Raw genomic sequence first — 22,283 nt, 5'->3', positions numbered from 1 at the left:
TAGAGAGAAGCCATGTAAATGTGATGTGTGTGGAAAGGCCTTTAGTTGAAATGGAAACTGTTCAGTTCATCAGAGAATTCACACTGGAAACAAACCACATAAATGTGATGTATGTTGCCGATGCTTTGCTCAAAACACACAGCTTGGAATTCATCAGAGAATTCATACTGGAGAGAAACTTTACAAATGTAACAATTGTGACAAATATTTTCAAGCACAGCAATCCTTAATTTGCCATCAGGAAATTCATAAAGGAGAGAAAGCATATAAATGTGATATATGTGGCCGGTGCTTTATTCAAAGTGACTACCTTAGAAAACATCAGATAATTCATACTGGAGAGGAACGTTACAAATATAACAATTGTGAGAAACATTTTAGTGTAAATATAATGAGTGTGACAAAACCTTTAGTCAGAGTTCAGGCCTTATAATTCATCAGAGAATTCAGACTGTATAGAAACCATACAAGTGAAATGAATGTGGTAAAGTTTCTAGTGAATGTTCAACCTTAGCAGACCATTAGGCAGTTCATACAGGAGAGAAACCACATATGGCGAAGTCTTCAGTCATAAGGAATGACTCTGAAGCAAAGTCTTCAGTCAAGGAATGACTTTGCAGATCATCTGAGAATCCATACTGTAGTGAATGCAATAAAGTATATAAACTTTAACCCTCAGAAAAGTCAAACTTCAGGAAAACCACACAAATGTGGTAGATGTGGCAAAGCTTTGATTCTGTGCTCAGACCTAACTAACCATCAGGAAATTCATTCTGAATTGAAATCTTACATAGTGAATGTGGTAAGTGTTTTACAAAACATAAGAAAATTCATACTGGAGAGAAGCCATGCGTCTAGAGCACAGTCAGTCCCTCCAGTCTTAAGATTAAGATTGGATGGAATCGTATAACTACGTGTGTGGCCAGGGCTTCAATAATGGGTGTCATCATTCACATCATCAGAGAATTCATAATACAGAGACGCCTTACAAATGTAAGAGTGTGGCAAATCCTTCAGATGGCATTCAGGCCTAAAAAGACACCAGGTCATCCATATTCAAGAACCCTTCCAAATATAGTCAGTGTGGCCAGCTTTTGTCATGTGTTTACACCTTAGGCTTCTTGAGAATATTCACGCTGAATAGAAACTATAACATTGTAATGAGTGCATCAGGGTTTTTAGACGACAATCGGAAGTCAGGATTCAGTAAAGAAGTCATTCTGGAGAGAAAGCTTACAAGTGACATGAGTGTGTAAACCTTTACTTAGGGCTCACATCTCACCAACCATCAGATGATCCATACTAGAGAGAACCTTGCCAGTGTACAGAATGTGGCAAGGCTTTTAGGTACTGCTTCAAACTCAGGGTTCACCAAATACTTTATGCTTAGAAATGCAATGACTATGGCAGTTTTCACAATTACTGCTCACTCTTTAGGTGTGTAAGAATATACATCCTGGAGTTAAAACATACAAATATAATTTTTGTGGAAAGGATTTTCCCCAAACATCAAAGTTGGGGAACATTCTGGAGCAATGCTTTATAAATGCAAGGAGAGTGGGAAAGTTTCAGCTTGAGTTGAAGTATTAGACAACAAGAGTCCATAGTGAAGAGGAGTCTTGGAAATGGATGGAGAAGTGCTTTCTGGAAGCTTCTGAGTGCACTAGACTTCAGAATATATGTCTTTCAGAGACACCACACAAAAGCAATGAGCATAGAGAAGCTTTTAACCCAAGATCAAAACTGTGCAACATGAGAGGATTTATGTGGAGAGCAAACTTGCAGAGGTAATTAATATTGGTTAGTTTTTTATATCAAATATTCACATCTTGGGCATAATGAGGTGATTCATGCAGGCCAGAAACTGTACAGATATACCGAATGTGGAAACCCATTCAAGAAAACCATATTTCCTCAAGATTCCCCCCAAAATTCATATTGGGCAGAATCCTTACAATTATAATGAATTTGGTAAAATTTTGGGACAGTTCTTATCATAGATCACAAAAGATAATTCATAGAAATAAATAAATCTTTAGTTCTCCAACATTCATCTATGGTATTACTGCAGAATAATTATGTTAAGTATATTGAAACTTAATGACGTGAGTGAAAATGACCCATTATTTTTAGTGTGTATTTAATTACATGAGTTTTCTTGAGAAGGTGACATTATTATTCATTTTATGACATTTCCACAAAGTTTGAAAACTTTTATAGCTTTGTTACAGACTTTCTTTATGGTCTCTGCAAAGAAATCATGTAAAGGGGCTGACTTCATTAGGTGTGGTTCATTTATATCCATCTTTCATGGGTAAACAGGGACACTAAAGTATCAAATTCAATGGTGTGTGAATTAGGATCAGCAAGGGACAGAGAACCATGTAAAACCATGACATAACTCAGTATGCTCATTATGTTCAGGGTGCCCTTCCATACATAGGCCACCGGGGTTATAGGACTGAATGCTGTTACCATCAAACCATGAAAAGAGCAGGCTGGACATTAAGGGACTTAGGCTTTTCATGGGAGGTGAGTTGACAGGTTACTGGGGACTGCTTATGTGGAAGAAATTGTACCATGGAAATGCTGGTTATTTTCTCCCTTGACTGGCAATTGCTATTGCATGTAAATGATTAATGGAAACTTAGTTTTGAAAATTGAAGAGAGCAATTTTCTTAAAGAAAATTTAACCAAACAAACAGAAAAGTATGTGCATGTTTGTGATACATAATTAATTGCTGCTGTTTATGAGTGCAACTATTTCATTCAAAATGTATCCTAAGTCTTGTGCTCTGATAAAATTTTAATTATTTTTTCCATTAAAAAAAAAAAAAAAAAAGAAATGTTCTCCAGGCTGATTAAGTTGGTGGACTGGAAAAACCCCCTGTAGTTCCTCAGAGTCCCACTATTAGAAGCAGGAGGACATTGGTAAGTTTTGTTAGAAGGCTGAAATTGCCAGAAGCACTGAAATTGGTAACAATCTCTTTTCCAATGTCTTGACTCTTTGCAATAATAGCAGAAACTAGGAGGAGTTTCTTTGCAATAATAGCAGAAAACTAGGAGGGGTTTGGGTTTATGTAGGCAACTTAGCAGCAGCAGCAGCAGCAGCAGGGACCTTCGTTTGCTGGAGTTGAGGATTAAGAATTTTGTTGGTCTTCCTTTCAGTTGAGGCATCTAGAGTGAGAGAGAGTGGGTAATCAGGTACATCTGGAGTGGACAGTTTCTCTTTCTGTTCTGGCCCTTTTCCCAGAGAGAAAAGCCCCATTTCAGATCAATAATAAATATATGGTTAGTATCTATCCAGTTAGTATCAGCATCTGAAGGAAGATCTGACTTTTCTTTAAAAATTATCTTAGTTGACAGTTATGGTCATGGACAGGGACATCAGATTTTTGTGAGTAATAGTAAATTTGGTTCCAACCCACAGGCTTTGGAAAAGTCATAGGAATTACACTGTGAATTTCCCCAGTGATTGCCTGAGCCTAATAGAGGATGAGATGGCTGGACGGCATCACCGACTCAATGGACATGAGTTTGGGTGAACTCCGGGAGTTGGTGATGGACAGAGAGGCCTGGCGTGCTGCAATTCACGGGGTCATAAAGAGTCAGACACGACTGAATGACTGAACTGAACTGAACTGAATAATATAAGTTAGTAACCTAGTCTTTTGATTGTAGTTCTAGACCTTCCAGGATGTTTGCGTTAGTGGTTTTCATCCAGTGGCTGGCCTGGTCTTCCCTGACAAGTATAGAAGCTGGATAATATAAGTCAGAGAAACCAGATTGATAAGTTTGAATAATTATATTAAATTCCCCAGTGCATCTGTTAGAATCTTCGGTTACTTTGGAAAGTCTTAGACCATGGGTACAATTTAGCTTGACTCCTGGAAGCATAAGGGTTCAGCCTCTGGATTCTTTGAAATCTTCATTTTAAACGGCAGGCTTGGATAAATTCAGTGGAATTGGGAGTGGGAAGAATTTCAGATAAGAATTGAAGTTTCGGAAGTGAGTCAGGGAAAACTGAAGATGTATAGAGGAGGTTTAGGCAACACAGAAAAGAAGATGGTGACAGAGATGGATCCTGAGACAAAGAAGCCAGGGGAATAGAGCCTGAGGCTTCAGAAACCATTTATTTTTCTTTAATTGTGAGTTTCTCTCAGGTATCTTACAATTTTACTTTGCAGAGAGGCAAGTTTGGAATTTTCAAAATATCAACCTAAATACATGTTCCATTCTGTTTTAGAAATTTTAGAACTATGATAGTCCAACTTAATTTTAAGAAAATAATTTTAGGGTATTTGGAAAGTTCCCCATAATGGCTGCTGCCTTTGGTTAGATTGGTCCATTTAGTTGGAAATGTTGATGTGAAAGGTGGTGGTCATTAAACATTAAATTGCCTAGAGTATCTGTGGAGGTTATTTAGATAACTGTGATCCCATTACTCAGACTTTTTTTTTTTCCAGAGTAAGAGAATAATTTTGAAACAGCTCAAATAGGCAAAACAGCTCACAACTCCAAAAGCTTAAATACTTTAAATAACCGAAGACTTAAGTGCAATCAGTTCTAAGGGAACAACTTGTCATGGAGTAAGCCCGGTTGTCATAGACCAGTCCCTATTCTAAAGGGATGTACCTAGGGCTGAACAAGCACAGTTCCAATGAAACAGCCCCTGCTCCCAGTGGAATGGGTCAAAGCCTAGCTTTTCTAGTGAGTCTGTTTGATTTCAAGATCAGATCAATGTGCCAATCAACTCCCATACAGAATTAGACATCATCTTAAAATAGGAACATGCCAGTTTCAAAACACAAAAAGGTCAGAAGCTAGAGTCCAAGAGAAAGACAAATCCTCCAACTCTAGAGTTTGTGAGAAAAGCAGAGTAACAGTGGGCTTAATGTGGGTACCTCACCAGTTTACCCAGAAGCTCTGGATTGGTCAAAGGTCTTCTCTGAATTCTTTACCAGCCACCAAAATATGAACTGAAAAATGAATCGGTTGCCAGTCGTTTCTTCAGCAAAAGTAGTTTTATTCAGTATCAGCAAAGAAGTGCAATGTAAAGTCTGCAACCAGACCAGTTATGAGCAACATCTTCACACAGAAAGTAAGGGAGAAGTCTTTCACAGAAGGGAGATGGAAGCTGGTAAAGCTATAATAAGTAAATCCATGGTTTTTCATTGCCTGTGTTGTTGCCAGGAAAGAGAAATTGTCTTTTTTTTCCCTTCTATTGGGCTCTGCTATCCTCTCAGGGCATGAGGGCTCCCCCTTCTGGTCTCTTGCTTTCGGTTCAGTTCAGTCGCTCAGTCGTATCCGACTCTTTTTGACCCCGTGGATTGCAGCAGACAGGCCTCCCTGTCCATTACCAACTCCCAGAATTTACTCAAACTCATGTCTGTTGAGTCGGTGATGCCATCCAACCATCTCATCCTCTGTTGTCCCCTTCTCTTCCTGCCTTCAATCTTTCCCAGCATCAGAGTCTTTTCAAATGAGTCAGTTCTTTGCAGCAGGTGGCCAAAGTATTGGAGTTTCAGCTTCAACATCAGTCCCTCCAATGAACACCCAGGACTGATCTCCTTTAGGATGGACGGGTTGGATCTCCTCGCAGTCCAAGGGACTCTTGAGAGTCTTCTCCAACACCACAGTTCAAAAGCATCAATTCTTCGGCGCTCAGCTTTCTTTATAGTCCAACTCTCACATCCATACATGACTACTGGGAAAACTATAGCCTTGACTAGATGGAGATTTGTTGACAAAGTAATGTCTCTGCTTTTTAATATGTTGTCTAGGTTTGTCATAACTTTTCTTCCAAGGAGCAAGCATCTTTTAATTTCATGGCTGCAGTCACCATCTGCAGTGATTTTGGAGCCCCCAAAAATAAAAATCCACCACTGTTTCCACTGTTTCCCCATCTATTTGCCATGAAGTGATAGGACTGGATGCCATAATCTTAGTTTTCTGAATGTTGCATTTTAAGCCGACTTTTTCATTCTCCTCTTTCACTTTCATCAAGAGGCTCTTTAGTTCTTCACTTTCTGCCATAAGGGTGGTGTCATTTGCATATCTGAGGTCTCTTGCTTTAGATCCAGCCTGAAAATAGTGCAGCTTTCCCCTGAATATTGCTAGGTGCTGGAAACTCCAAAGGCACCACCAGGGCAGTAACTGGTGTTAGTCCTCTCCAGGGCAGTAATTAGGGTATGCAGTTCATCTCATGCAGACCTCCCAGCATCCACAAGTTTATTCACGGAAGAACTCCGTGTGCTACATGTATCTCTTTTGGCTGCTCGGAAACTGCAGGTAAGTATGCTACGGGTCAACTTTAAAACTGGGGCCTATCATTTTGTCCTCTTTATGCCCTAGCCCTGCAATTAGCCATAGTTCCAAAGATCCCTAGTACCTTTTAGTAAAGAAACTATTTAGTGAACAAGGTGTGGGTCGTTGGTTTGCTACTGGGGTGTCATGGCTTTTAGGCTCTTTTGGCAGACACAGCCACATCAGTGCACTCGCATATATATTTGAAGGTCTCTGTGTGTGTGAAAATCTTAAATTCCAATCCAACATCACCGATTTGGAGAAAACTGACTTACATTACTGACAATACATTTATGAAGTTCGTCAATCTTTAAGAGAAACAAAGTAATTTCAGAACTACAAGTCCATAACACCTTTAAAAACAAACCTACTAATGAAAGTAACAATATATTTGTTTACAACTATTTTTTTGTTATTAGCCTGAGAATGTATGGTCAAATACTGAGTGCAAAAGTTGCTTGGAGAGCTGGCTTCACCATCAGTGTGGTTTAGTATCTATTTGAAATACAGCTAGACTCACTCTGTTTCTGTATTTATTCCACATTGGGTCTTGATGCTTTTTCTCTCACTTTTTTTTTCGAGTTGTGTAATATCAACATGATTATAAATGTCAAAGAAACACAGAAAGTCACACTCAGAGAAATTCTACTTGTTATCCTTCTGACCCATTCTCATCCTCAAATTCTTTCAACTCTGGTCCCAACCACCCCCATAGGTAACCAATCTCATTAGATTCTAGTTTACCCTTCCAATTTTCCTTTTTTGCTAAAATACACAGATACATATATACATTTTAATTTCACCTCCTTTATTAAACAACAGTAACATACTAAAAGTGTTCTTTTGTTTTTACAGCTTTGCTTAGGTATATTTTTTATGTCATAAAATTCACCCTCTGCAGGCGTAGGATCTGGTAAGTTTTAATAAAAGTATGTAATGTGCAACCATCACCACCATCCAATTTTAGAACACTTTTGCACCCCTAATCAAACCCTGCTCCCACCACTCGGATAGTTGAGTTCAGTTCATTCACTCGGTTGTGTCCGACTGTTTGCAACCCCATGAACTGCAGCACTCCAGGCCTCCCTGTCCATAACCAACTCCCGGAGTTCACCCAAACTCATGTCCATCGAGTCGGTGATGCCATCCAGCCATCTCATCCTCTGTTGTCCCCTTCTCCTCCTGCCCCCAATCTCTTCCAGAATCAGTCTTTTCCAATGAATCAACTCTTTGCATGAGGTGGCCAAAGTTATTGGACTTTCAGCTTTAGCATCCGTCCTTCCAAAGAACACCCAGGACTGATCTCCTTTAGAATGGACTGGTTCTTCTGCCCTCTAATTGTCATTTTTATATCTTAGAAGTCATCATTTGTCACTTCATAGTCATTCCCCTCGTTTGTTGTAGTTGTGTAATATACTCCATTGACTGTATTTACCAGTGGTCACTCAACCAGTCCACACCAAGTTTTGGAATCAGGTTACTTCCAGCAATTTGCAACTACAAATAATTCTGGAATGAATGCTCTTGTGCAGGAGTATTTTCATACTTTTAAGGTATATCTTCAAGGTTAATTCTTATCAGTGGAAACTGGTCAAAATGAAAACACACAGGTAGTTGTGATAAATATCACCAAATTTCCCCTCAAAACAGTTGTACCTACTTGCATTCCCAACAGCAATGTACATGAATGGCCAATAGGCTGAGTTATCAAGCTTAGTCAATTCTGCCAAATGACAGGTGAAACATGTCATCTCAGAGTCATTTTAATTTGCTTTTCTCTAATTAGACTGATACTGAACATGTTTTAATATGTTTAAAAGCTATTTGTTTATCTTACAGGTGAATTCTCTTTTCATTTCTTCTGCCTATTTTTCTATTTGGTTTCCTTCTCCTCCAATTTCAATAGTGCTTTATATGTTAAGGATGCAAGCTCAGTCCCTTCAGTCATGTCCGACTCTTGGCAACCTTGTGGACTGTAGCTCACCAGGGTCCTTTGTCCATGGGATTTTCTGGGCAAGAACACTGGAGTGGGTTGCCGTTTCCTCCTCCAGGGGATCTTCCTGAGTCAGGGATCAAACCTGGGTCTCCTGCATTGCAGATATTCTTTATTGATGAGCCACTGGGAAAGCCCATATATTAAAGATGTTAATCCTTTATTTCTGAAGTATTTTGCAAATGTTTTCTCCCACTTTGTCATTTGTGTTTTGATTATGCTTAAGCTGGGGTCTTTTGTGGGTCTATTTGTTTGCCATGCCAACAGTGTTCATGTAAAAGTAACTAGTTTTATGTAATCAAAGGTATCAATCTTTTCTTTTACCACATCTGGATTTTGAGCCACAGTTAGGAAACTTTTCCTCACACCTATGTTGCTGGAAAATTCATCCATGTTTTCCTCTAATACTTTTATGGTGTCATTTTTTTATAGTTAGGTCTCAGATTCATTTGGAGTTTATTCTTGTGCAGGTGAAGATGTACATCTAATTTCATCTTTTTTCAAAGGGCTACCTAGTTATTCCAACACAATATATTAAAAAGTTTCTCTCTGCTCCCATGATATGAGCCACCACCTTTGTTGTTGTTTAGTTGCTAAGTCGCGTCCACCTCTTTGCAACCCCATGGACTGTAGCCGGCCAGGACTCTCTATCCATGGGATTTCCCAGGCAAGAACACTGGAATGGGTGGCCATTTATCATACACTAAATTCCACATATAATTGGCTCTGCTTCTGGACTTTGCATTCATTCCATTACTATTTGGTTTCTTCATGCACCAATAACACACTAGTTTAATTACAGAGGGTTTATCCTTCTTTTTAAAGTCTGGTAGAGCTGTTTCCCCTTGTAACTTTTATTTCTCATGATTTTAATGGTTATTTTATGTCTGATTTTTCATATGGACTGACGTATCACTTGTCTCACTCCATAAAAAAGCTTATTTGCATTTTCACTGGGATCATGTTAAAGTCATAGATTAACTTTGAAGAAACTGGCTTTTTTTATGATGTTAAGTTAACCCATCCAAGATCAAGGGATTTCTATTTGCTTGAGACTACTTCTGTGTCTTGCAGAAGTGTTTTAAAGTTTTCTTCAGGTAGGATTTGCCTGTTTCTTGCTAAGTTTCTTTCTAAGTATTTTATCTTCATTGTTGCTGTTGTTCCCTCTAACTGGTTTTTATGTAGAAGAAAGCTATTGATTTCTGTACATCAAGTTTTTACCCTGCTGTCTTAAAATTTCTTTTCTTGTTTGATTTACTATCATCATAGATTTTCTATGGTTTTCCTATTTTATTATCATATTATGTGCAAATTGAGATGGTTTTGATTCTCTTTCTCTATAACTTAAGCTTCTAATTGATTTCCCTAATTGCTGATACCTCTAGTACAACTGTGGAACAGGAATGAAGATAGTGGTCACCTTGCCTTTGTGGACATGCCTCTAGTGTTTTCCCATCACCTAAGATGTTGACTTTAGGATTCAAGCATACAAAATATTTTATCATAAGGAGAAGTAACCATCCACTCTTGTTTTCTTAACTGATATATCAGGCATGGGTGTTGATTTCTATGAAAGGTCTTTCAGAATCTGTGGAGATACTTACATGATTTTTTCCTTAAGTGTATTGTTATACAGGTGGATTTCCTCATGTTGCACTAAGCTTGCATTTCTGGAAAAAATATCATTTGTTTAAGGTGCATTGGTTTATTAACGTTGCATTTGATTCAGTGTGTGAATAATCTGTTTAGTACTTTTGCATCAATATTTATAAGTAATATTCTATAATTTCATTTTTGTAGTTACTTTGTCAGGTTGAGGAATCAATGTTATACTTACTTTCAAAAAACAATTAATATGTTCTCCTTTATTTTCAATGCTCTGAAATGATTAATAAAGACTGTAGCCTACCAGGCTCCTCCGTCCATGGGATTTTCCAGGCATGGATATTGGAGTGGGTTTTCATTTCCTTCTCCAGGGGAACGTCCTGACCCAGGGATCGAACCCAAGTCTCCTGTATTGTAGACAGAAGCTTTACCGTCTAAGCCACAAGGGAAGCCCCTTATAAAGACTAGAGGATAGCTAAAAATAAATAAATAAATAAAATTGAGACCTAATGGCAAGGGCAGTCAATCAAACCAGTCAATCCTAAAGGAAATCAGTCCTGAATACTCATTGGAAGAAGTGATGTTGAAGCTGAAGCTCCAGTATTTTGGCCACCTGGTGTGAAGAACTGACTCATTGGAAAAGACCCTGATGCTGGGAAAGATTGAAGGCAGGAGGAGAAGGGGCAACAGAGGATAAGATGGTTGGATGACATCACCGACTCTATGGACATGAGTTTGAGCAAGCTCCAGGAGTTGCTGATGGACAGGGAAGCCTGGCGTGCTGTAAAGTCCATGGGGTCACAAAGAGTTGGACATGACTGAGCAACTGAACTGAACTGAACTGAATGGCAGAAGAAGCATTTTCCCCACTTGAAAGGTAGAGAGTTGTGACCTCAAAGCCTCCTGGAAATCACTGTTCTTGCCTGGATTCTCTTCAGTACAGGAATGCCTCTGCGAATACAAGTGACTTTTCTCCAAAGAAACAGGGTGCTTCCAACTCCTTGTTAGGAGCTCATCCCACAGAACTCTGTATCTAAACGTTACAAGAAGCCTCAAAGTAAGGTCCAGATTTTCCAGACAACAGAGTTATTCATAAAGTAGTTTCCAAGAAGCCTTACTCAATCTCATGCAATAACTCTAGTATTCCTTTCAGGAATCCCAGGACTCTTGCATCCGCAATGTTTTCCCTGAAAGAACACTGTGCACCAAAAGTATTTTTCTTAGCCCCTGAGCAGCATCAAGTGCCAGAGGTCATTGGGATCAACACTTTGTGAGTGGAGAGAAGGGCAAAGCATTTTTTCTTCCTTGGATTCTTAGATTTCCAAAGCTTCCAAAGAGTCCCAGGACCACATGTCCAGCTGTGGTCTGTTGCACGTCTCTTGTGCAATGCCATTTTGCTTCAGTGAGTAAAGCCGAACTGCACCAGAAAAAAAAAAAAAACAACAAAAAAACCCTCTGCGCTTACAATTCATTCTGGGGACTCACACCGGATGCCTGTCTATCTCAAGCAGAAAACAGATTTTAGAAGCAGCCTGGAAACAGTGCAGGATTTCCCTGAACATTCCTAGGCCTTTGGAAGATCTGAAGGCAGCTAGGCCTAACCAGGGCAGTAAGTAGGATATGCAGTTCACCACATGCAGACATCCCTGCCTCCACAAGTTTATTCATGGCAGGGTTCCGTGTGTCCCAGATGTCACTTTTCGCTGGTCAGAAACTGCAGCTAGATATGCTGTGTGTCAACTTTGAAATTGGGGTCTGATGATAAAACCACAATTTTCTGCACTTGAAAGCTAGAGAGCTGCGGTTTTAAAGCTGCCTGGAAATCACTGTTGTTGCTGTCTTCTCTTCAATGCAGGAATGCCTCTGGGAGAACAAGTGAGTTTTCTCCTAAGAAACAGAGTTTACAATTCCTTGCTAGGAGCTCATCCCACAGCACTCTCTAGCTAAAGGGCAAACTGAACATGACCAGTAGCTTCAAAATAAGGTCTGGTTTCTATCATCAAAAAAGGTATTTATGCAACAGTTTCCAAGAAGCCTTTCTCAATCTATTGCAATAACTGTAATATGCCTTTCGAGATATTTAGGACTTTCACATCTGCACCATCTTCCCTGGAAGCACACTGAACACTGAAAGTCTCTTCTGTTGGCTCCTGAGCAGTATCGAGTCTGAGAGGTCATTGGGATCAACTCTTTGTGTGCAAACTGAAGAGCAAAGCACTTCTTTCTTCCTTGGATAGCTAGATTAGCAAAGTTCTCAAACAGCCTCAGGAACACAGCTCTAGCTGCTCTTATGTGCAATGCTGGTCTGTCTCGGTGAGTAAACCTGAGCTACACTGAAAAAAGACGTTGTGTCTAAAACTCATTCTGGGAGCTCCTGTCTGATGCTAATTTATCTCACACAGACACAAATTAGATCCAGCTTGAAAACGGTGCCGGTTTTCCCTGAACGTTCCTATGTATGTGTTAGTCCTTCAGTCATGTCCAACTCTTTGCAAGCCCATGGACTATAGCTCACCAGGCTCCTCTGTCCACAGGATTTCCCAGGCAAGATTACTAGAGTGGGTTGCCATTTCCTCCTCCAGGGGATCTTCCCAACCCAGGAATTGAACCTGGGTCTCTTGCACTGCAGGCAGATTCTTTACCATCTGAGTCCCCAAGGAAGCACATTTCTAGGCCTTACCAAGGCAGTAACTATGGTCTGAAGTTCATTCCACTGCACTTCCTAGCTAAAGGGCAAACTATCTATACATGAACACTAGTCTCAAATTAAGGTCCAGTTTTTCCCTTCAACCAAGTTAGGTGAATAGCAGTTTCCATGCAGCCTTACTGAATCTAGTGCAATAATTCTAGTATCCCTTTCAGGACTCCTAAGACTCTCAAATCTGCACTGTTTTTCCTAGAAGAACACTGTATACACAGTCTCTTCTATGGCTCTTGAGAATCATTAAGTGGCAATGGAGCAAATAAATGTGACTCATCCAAGTATGCTGTCAGAATGGTTGTGCCCAGTGTTCTTTCAATGATAGAAGTCAACCCATATGGATGGCATGCTTAGGGTTTCTGCCAGGGCCTTTGGACCTCAGTCTTCTCTAGGTTACTTTTATTCTTTCTTGGAGAAAGGAACCTCTCTGAGAATGAAGTAATGGCCTCATGTGCGTGAACCCACATGTCAGGAAGCCATTTCCTTCTTCAGGGGATATTCCCAACCCATCGAAATATGTCTCTTTTGTCTTCTCCATTGTCTCTTTACCACTAGCACCACCTTGGAAACCTCAGAAGAATCAACTTATTTTGCATTCCATGTTATCAGCACCAAGCACTTCAAACAGTCTTCTGTCTGGGAAGTGATGTTATCACTTGACTTGATATAGGTAAGGTTTTTTTTCCCCTAGATTTGAACACCAGTCTTCATTACTATGTGATATTGAGTTTAGGGAATCATGATCCTTGTGGTCAGAAGTGACAGACTTTCAGACGACCTGGGTAAAGAACGATGCTGCTCCCATTACACGTGTGCATGCATGCATGCTAAGTCACTTCAATTGTGTCCAACTCTGTGATCCTAAGGACTGTAGCCTACCAGGCTCCCCTGTCCATGGGATTCTCCAGGCAAGAATACTGGGGTGGGTTGTCATGCCCTCCTCCAGGGGATCTTCCCAACCAAGGGATTGAACCCATGTCTCCTATGTCTTCTGCATTCAGTTCAATTCAGCTCAGCCACTCAGTTGTGTCTGACTCTTTGCAACCCCATGAATTGCAGCACGTCAAGCTTCCCTGTCCATCACCAACACCCAGAGCTTGCTCAAACTCATGTCCATTGAGTCAGTGATGCCATCCAACCATATCATCCCCTGTCATCCCCTTCTCCTCCTGCCTTCAGTCTTTTCCAGAATCAGGGTCTTTTCCAATGAGTCAAATCTTCACATCAGGTGGCCAAAGTGGGAGCTTCAGCTTTAGTATCAGTCCTTCCAATGACTATTCAGAACTGATTTCCTTTATGATTGTCTGGTTTGATCTCCTTGCAGTCCAAGGGACTCTCAAGAGTCTTCTCCAACACCACAGTTTAAAAGCATCAATTCTTTGGCACTCAGCTTTCTTTATATTCCAACTCTCACATCCATACATGACTACTGGAAAAACTATAGCTTTGACTAGACAGACCTTTGTCAGCAAAGTAATACCTCTGCTTTTTAATATGCTCTCTAGGTTTGTCATAGCTTTTCTTGAAGTATACATTGGCATGCAGGTTTTGTTACCATTAGTGCCACCTGGGAAGCCCAATTACATGTGTAGCCAGTGGTTTCTTGCCCTGGGAAAAAAAATTCCCAGGTCCCTGCTCTTTAACAGAGTGGAAGCCAGCCTGGAAGTGTAGGCCACTATTCTGTTGTCTAAGCACTGTATCATACTGCTCTTTGGAGAGTTTCATTAAGGCTGTGTTAAGTTTTGTGTTCTTTCAGGCAAGCTGAAGGGAATCCCTTTCACGCCACAGGAAAGGGCTACTTTCTAGTCTGACAATGTACATGTTGCTGGCAAGTTAGATGAACAAGCTATTACACACTGAATTCCTTCCAAGTATGAAACCTGTGCCAGTAACTTGGTGCAACTCCTGAATTATATAACAGACATGCAAAGCATCCCTGTCTAATGTTCCAGGGCAGGCTCGAGCACAAGCCTTGATGTTCCTCCACAGAGTAGGAGAGAAAGCGTTTAAAGAAGCAGAAAAGATCTTGGTGAACTCTTGTGTGAAGAAACGTTTGTCTCTCAAGCCATATGTCAGAATGGTTGCGCCCAGTGAGCTGTCAGAGCACGGAAGTGAACCCGGGTGCCTGACACCGGAAAGGTTTCTTTCACTATCTTGGGATCACCGTGCTTCTCTAGGCTACTTGGTGTAGACAGGTACCTGACCAGGAACTTAGGAAGGGCTGTGTGCCTCTGATTATCACAAGAAGTTTCTCAGAAGAACCAAAGATTCTGTTTCCAAAGCCACCGGTATCCTTGGTTTCCATCAGTGTTCTAACTGAGATGGGACATAATCCCCTCTGTAGGATATGGGTAAGGATTTTGTGCCTCAACCTGAAAATGGAACATTCAACATTTTGACATAATGATGAGCTCAAAGAACAGTGCTCAGTGTGATTGGAACATAAAGCTTTTAAAATGGACAGCTTGAATAAAGATGTTTTTGCCCTGGGGCCTGTGACAGCTGCTTTCTGCCTTTGAAAAGAACTATTCGGACCCTGTTGTTTCATGGAGCAGAAGCCAATCCAAATGGGTGATACTCTGTAAGCTACTGTTTGAGAGATGTGTCATAGCAGTCTTTTGCAAGGTTCATGAAGGCTGTGCTAAGCTCATCCATCCAGTAAAAGTGAAATTCTTTCAGGCCACAGGATGGGGTTAGTTTCCCTTTGGATAAAATACTTGTTACTGGGAAGTGACATGAAGGACCTCTTTCACACTGGGTTCCTTCACAATACAGAACCTGAAGTTCTGAAGACCTGTCCTGCCAGTTTTTTTCCTGACCACAGAATGTCTCATTTCTGCTCTCCACCCTGAACTACTTTCAGGGGGTGTTGGAGGTCAGCAGCTGCAGCACATGATTTAATCCTTATAGAGGCAGACGGCAAGCACCCATGGCAAGTGCCAATTTGTGGTTGACAAGGGGATTCCCAGATTGTTCTCATAATGGAGGAATATTAAAGAGAAGGCACTCAAATCTGAACATCATCCTGCGGGATCCTCATGTTAGATTCACCATCTGGAGAACTTCAAAATACTAAAGCTAGGCCTTTATTCCAGATGGATTTTAACTTTTATCCTTGAAATTTTTGCTCATACACCTAAATATAAAGAATAGTAACTGATCCCCATGTGCCGTCCACTGGCGCCTCTCAAACCCTGCCCCATGGTGATCCTGGGAGAGCTTCCAAACCTATTAGTGCTCCTTCTTTGTAAAATCACTGCCCTGAGATGGTTGATGCCAGCACCTGTGTCTTACAGTTTCAGGCATCACCAGCAATTCCTCCCCCAACTTTTCCCACTACCTCCCATTATTCTTCAAAGCACAACTCAGTGCACAAACCCTGGCTTCCATGTAGCCTCGATCACTCTACTCAAACATCCTCTACAGGACAATGTTTTTGTAAATGTGTCCGTGGCTTGAGATGACAAGGAAAAGGTGTGAGGTCATAATTAAGCATTTTCTACGACAAAGACATGTTTATTATTGGGGAGAACATCAAGGAATTCTGGACATTTAGTGGTAAGTGTAGAACAACATGAAGATCTCTACCTCCTCCAAGAGCTGGTAACTAAGACAGCCTCTGTCCAATTCAGACATTCTTTGTGTCCAAAGCTTTTGGATCAGAAAAGCCAAATGTAATGCAATTTCTTCTGTGGGAGCTCAGATGCAGGTGAAATTTGATCTCTTTCACCTCCCTCATGATGAGGGAGGACAGAGTGAAGCTTTGCTCTTACTCTCCAACACTGAACTGGAAAATCTCACCAAATTGAAATAATGGAAATATCATGACAAGATGTTGGTTCAATAAATAATATGTCTCACTTTCTTTTTTAAAAAAACCCTTTATTGAATTTGTTACAATATTGCTTCTGTTTTATGTTTTTTGTTTGTTTGTTTGTTTTTTGGCCATGAGACATGTGGGATTTTAGCTCCCTGACCAGAGACTGAATCTGCACCCTCTGCGTTGGAAGGCAAAGTTTTAACCACTGAACCATCAGGGAAGTCCCCCAGGTCTTATTTTCTTATTAATCCATTCATGGCAGATGAAGTGGAATGAAGAGGCATGCAGAAAAGAAAGGAGGCAGAGTGGTTGGGATGAAGATCCAGTGAGAATGGAGAACCCTTCATCAGAACTCTATCCCTGGTTAAAGAGGCCATGGCAACATATCTTCTCCCTCATCTACAACCCTTCTCTCAGTCACCCAGCAACGAATGGTGGAGAAGAGTGTTACGTAATAATCATGGTTTCCAGTTTCTGTACTTGATATTTGACATCTTGAGGTCTTGCTGACCCTGGAGGATTTGCCCCTCCCAAGGCTACTTAATTCTTAGGGGTAGTGAATAATTCAGCTGAGAGTGTGCCTTTCACATGCAAACTGACCAATCCAGAGCCTACACCCCAACTACCTCCTTTATCAAGCTCTCACACTCTAGGCTATTCACCCTCCCTAATCACCCCACTGCCAGATACAACAACCAGGAACAGACTTCTGCCCTAGACCCAGCTGCAGCTTTTCAAACTAGTCAATCTTAAGCCTGCTTACCCTTCCTCTTTTATTCCTTCCCATGGAAATCACAATAAAAATTCTCACCACATTTTTTTCTCCACTCCTTCTGCCTCATGACTGATCCCAATGCTTCCCCATATGACCCTGCATGGCTTAGTGAACCCCACTCTTCTTGGGATCTATGAGTATAACAAGTTATCATTTCAATGGCAATTGATAAGTTCAATTTGCAGGAAGAAATTAAGAGCACTGGAAATAGTATCTGGGGTCAAGAAGTAACAGAACCAGACATGGAACAATGGAAAGAAATACATCAAGGATGCATAATGTCACCCTGCTTATTTAATTTATATAAGTAGAGTACATCATGCAAAATGCAGGGCTGGATGAATCACAAGCTGGAATCAAGATTGCCAGGAGAAATATCAGCAATCTCATATATGCAGATGATACTACTCTAATGGAAGAAAGTGAAGAGGAACTAAAGAGCCTCTTGATGAATGTGAAAAAAGGAAAGTGAAAAATCTGGCTTAAAATTCAACATCCAAAAAATTAAGATCATGGCATCTGGTCCCATCACTTCAGGCAAATAGATGGGGGAAAAATGGAAACAGTGGCAGATTTCAGTTTTGGGGGCTCCAAAATAACTTCAGACAGTTACTGCAGGCTTGAAATTAAAAGACACTTGCTCCTTGGAAGAAAAGCCATGACAAACCTAGACAGCATATTAGAAAGCAGAGACCTCACTTTGCCCACAAAGGTCTGTCTGGTCAAAGCTATGGTTTTTCCAGCAGTCATGTATGGATGTGAGAGTTGGACCATAAAGAAGGTTGAGCACCAAGGAATTGATGCTTTTGAACTGTGGTGCTGGAGAAAACTCTTGAGAGTCCCTTGGACAGAAAGGAGATCAAACCAGTCAATCCTAAAGGAAATAAGTCCTGAGTATTCACTGGAAGGACTGATGCTGAAGCTGAAGCTCCAATACTTTGGCCACCTGATGTGAAGAGCTGACTCATTGGAAAAGACCCTGATGCTGGGAAAGATTGAGAGCATAAGAAGAAGGGGGAAACAGAGGCTGAAATGGTTGGATGGCATCACCGTGAGTTTGAGCAAACTCAGGGAAATAGTGAAGGACAGGAAGTCTGGTGTGCTGCAGCGCCTGGATCACAAAGAGTTGGACAGGACTTAGTGACTCAATGACAACAAATATAAAAGCTTGTGTAAATGTACTTTCTCTCTTTTCTCCTAATTTTGTTAAAAGACATAAGATTATGTAAAGTAATAATTATAACAATATATTTTTGGATTAATAACATATATAGAGGTATATGATGATAATAGCACAAAGAAGAAGGGAAGAAATGAAGACATATTAGAGCACTATTGCTGTATTTTATGAGAATTAAGTCAGTATTAACCTGAAAAAGATGGTACAAGTTAGCATGCTTATTGTAATTTGTAGAGCCATCACTGAGAAAATAACTCAAAGCTACAATAAAGCAACAGTTACCCTAAAAAAATTGTTTAGCACAAAAGCAGTAAATGGAGAACAGATTTTAAAAGTGAGATGTAGAAAACAAAGTGGCAACCTAAATCCAACCACATCAATAATTATATTAAATATAAATGGACTGAACACTATAATCAAAGGCAGTTAGACTGAATTTTAAAAAGCAAGATTCAATGAATACTGTTTGTAAGAGATATATTTCACACACACACACACACACACACAAATAGGTTGGAAGTAAAATGATGAAAAGGGTATACCATGCAAATGGTAGAAACAAGAGAGCCAGAGGTGACATACACTTACTATCAGACAAAATAGATCTTAAGAATTTGAAAGGATTATAAGTGAGCACTATGAACAACTTTATACCGACAAATCAGACAACTTAAATGAAATGAAAAATTTTTCTAGAAAGAAATTGCCAAAACTGACTTAAGGGGAAACTAGAAGTCCTGAATGGGCTTCCCAGGTGGCTCAATGATAAAGAATCCATCTTCCAATGCAGGAGATGCAGGAGACATACGTTCAGTCACTAGGTTGGGAAGATTCCTTAGAGTAGGAAACGGCAACCCACTCCTGTACTCTTGCCTGGAAAGTTTCATGGACAGAGGAGCCTGATGGGCTACAGTCCATGGGGTCACAAAGAGCAGACACAATTGACCACAGAGCACACATAAAAGTCCTGAATAGATCTGTAACAAGTTATGAAATTAAAATAATAACTTTAAAATCTTCTTGTAAAGAAAATCCCAGGCTTTTCTATCAGAATTCACTGGTAAATTCTATCTAATATTTAAAGAAGCAATAATACCAATCTTATACAACTCTTTTAGAGTACAGAGGAAGAGGGACAATTTCCCAACTCACTCTATAAGGCTGATATTACCAGAAAAAAGGCGAAAACAAAGACATCAAAGAAAAGAAAACTACAGACCAACATTGATATTGCAATATATCCAGTAGCCTATAAAAAGAGTTTAAACACCATGACCATGTAGGGTTTATCCTAGAAGTTCAAGGTTGACTTGACATTAAAAAATCAATCCATGTGTTACATAATTCTAACAGAATAAAGGACAAAACCGCATGATCACCTCAATAGATGCAAAAAAATTTCCAGCAATATCCAACACCATTCATGATTAAAATTCTTTAAAAACTAAGGATAAAAGAAACTTTCTTAACTTTATAAAAAGCATCTATAAATACCCTACAACTAATATACTTTATAGTAAAAGACTAAATCTTTTCTCCCAAAGATCAGGAATGAGGTAAAGATTTCAGTACTCACCACTTCTATTCAACTTCATATTGGAGGTTCTACCAAGTGAGATAGAGGCAAGAAAAAAGCAATTGAACACATACTGAGTGGAAACAAAGAGCTAAACCTGTTCACAGATGACGTGCATCTGCATGCAGAAAATCCTGACGATTCTACATAAAATCCACAGAAAGCACAAAATAAGACTACTTATGCCGCTTGATTTCAAAACTTACTTTAAAGCTATTGTAAACAAGAGAATGTGATTTTGGCTTAAGGGGGAAACATACAGATATATTGAATGGAAGAAAAATCCAGAAATGGACTCTTACATTTATGGTCAAACAATATTTTACAAAGGTGCCAAGTCAACTCAGTGGAGGAAAGGATGACCTTTTCAGCAAATGATACATAAAGGATTAGATATCCATATGTGGTGGTAGGCCCTCAGTTATATCCGACTCTTTGCAACCCCATGGACTGCAGCCCACTAGGCTCCTCTGTCCATGGAATTCTTCAGGCAAGAATACTGAAGTGGGTTGCCATTCCTTTCTCCAAAGGATCTTCCCAACCCAGGGATTGAACCTGGGTCTCCTGCATTGCAGGCAGATTCTTCGCTGTTTGAGCCACCAGGGGATAACCATATATAAAATAAAAACAAAAACAAACAGGTTGGTATCTCACAACACAGTAAAAAAAAAAAAATCAGCTCAAAATATATCATACTTGAAATGTAAGAACTAAACCTGTCAGTCTTCTAGAATAAAATAGGAGAGTAAGTCTTTGTGACCTTGGATTAGGCAAAGATTTCTGATATGACACCCAAAGTGCAACTCATTAAAAAAAAAAAAAAAACACAACTTTGGTAAATTAGACTTCATTGAAATTAAAATATTTGCTTTTCAGAAAGCACCATTATATTAAGCCACAAACTGGAAGGAAATATTTGCAAATTGTACGCCTGATAAATGATTTGTATCAAGAATATATGAAGAAGTTTTACAACTCAATAAGGAAACACTCAGTTTTTAAAATGGGCAATATTTCAATAGACATTTCTCCAAAGAGGATACACAAATGGCTACTAAGCATGTGAAAAGATGTTCAACATCATTAGTCATTAGAGAAATGCACACATCTACCCATTAAGGCCGCAATGAAAGACCACACATACAATGGTGTTCATGAAAAAACCAAACTGGTATTATTAAGTATTTCTGAAGATGTACAAAAACTGAGCTTTCATCCCTTGGTTATAGGAATGGAAAATAGTATTGCCACTTTGAAAAACAGTTTGGTAGCTTCTTGAAAAGTTAAATATACTCTTACCATATAAAGAAACAATTCCAGTCTTAGGTATCTTCCAAAGAAAAATGAAAATATATGATGTATACAAAAAGGCTTCTGTGTGACCATTCATAAAACTATTATTTATAAAACCAAAAAATGAAAACAAGCCATGAATGGACAAGCAAAATTCTCTACAGTGGAATTTTTATAAATATTATAAAATAAACTGCTGAAAAATGCTTATTCCATTCCCATTTCTATAAAGTCAAATCTATAGCGACAAAAAGCAGACTGGCAGTTGCCTGGGGCTGGAAGTGGGAGTGGAAATTCACTGCAGACAGCATAAAGAAATTTTCTGGGGTGATGGAAATCTTCTATGGATTGTAAGGATAGTTGCACAGCTCTGTAAATTTAAAAAGGATTTGCTTGTATACTTATAATGGGTGTATTTTGTGGTATGTAAATACACTTCTGTAAAGTTGGTAATAAAAAGTACATGATCTGTGAAATGAGAGACATAAACACAGATGTAAGAGAGAAATTACATCCAAGGGCAGGAGCGGCGGCTGAGAGGAGCTGCCCCACGCCCAAGGCAAGAAAAACCAAAGTAAATGGCAGGCGCTGAGTGCGGGCGTAAGAGGGCAGCAGACTGAAACCACAGTCACAGACAACTAGCCAATCTGATCACATGGACCACAGCCTTGTCTAACTCAATGAAACTATGGGCCATAGGGCCACCCAAGACGGACGGGTCATGGTGAAGAGTTCTGACAAAATGTGATCCACTGGAGAAGGGAATAGCAAACCACTTCAGTATTCTTGCCTTGAGAACCCCATAAACAGTATGAAAAAGCAAAAAGATAGGACACTGGAAGATGAACTCCCCAGGTCGGTAGGTGCCCAATATGGTACTGGAGATCAGTGGAGAAATAACGCCAGAAAGAATGAAGGGATGGAGCCAAACAAAAACAACACCCAGTTGTGGATGGGACTGGTGATAGAAGCAAGGTCCGATGCTGTAAAGAGCAATATTGCATAGGAACCTGGAACGTTAGGTCCATAAATCA

Source organism: Bison bison, unplaced genomic scaffold (genome assembly GCF_000754665.1).
Source record: "Bison bison bison isolate TAMUID 2011002044 unplaced genomic scaffold, Bison_UMD1.0 scf7180017864467, whole genome shotgun sequence".
NCBI lineage: Eukaryota > Metazoa > Chordata > Mammalia > Artiodactyla > Bovidae > Bison > Bison bison.
Note: the sequence above shows the minus strand (reverse complement) of the source record.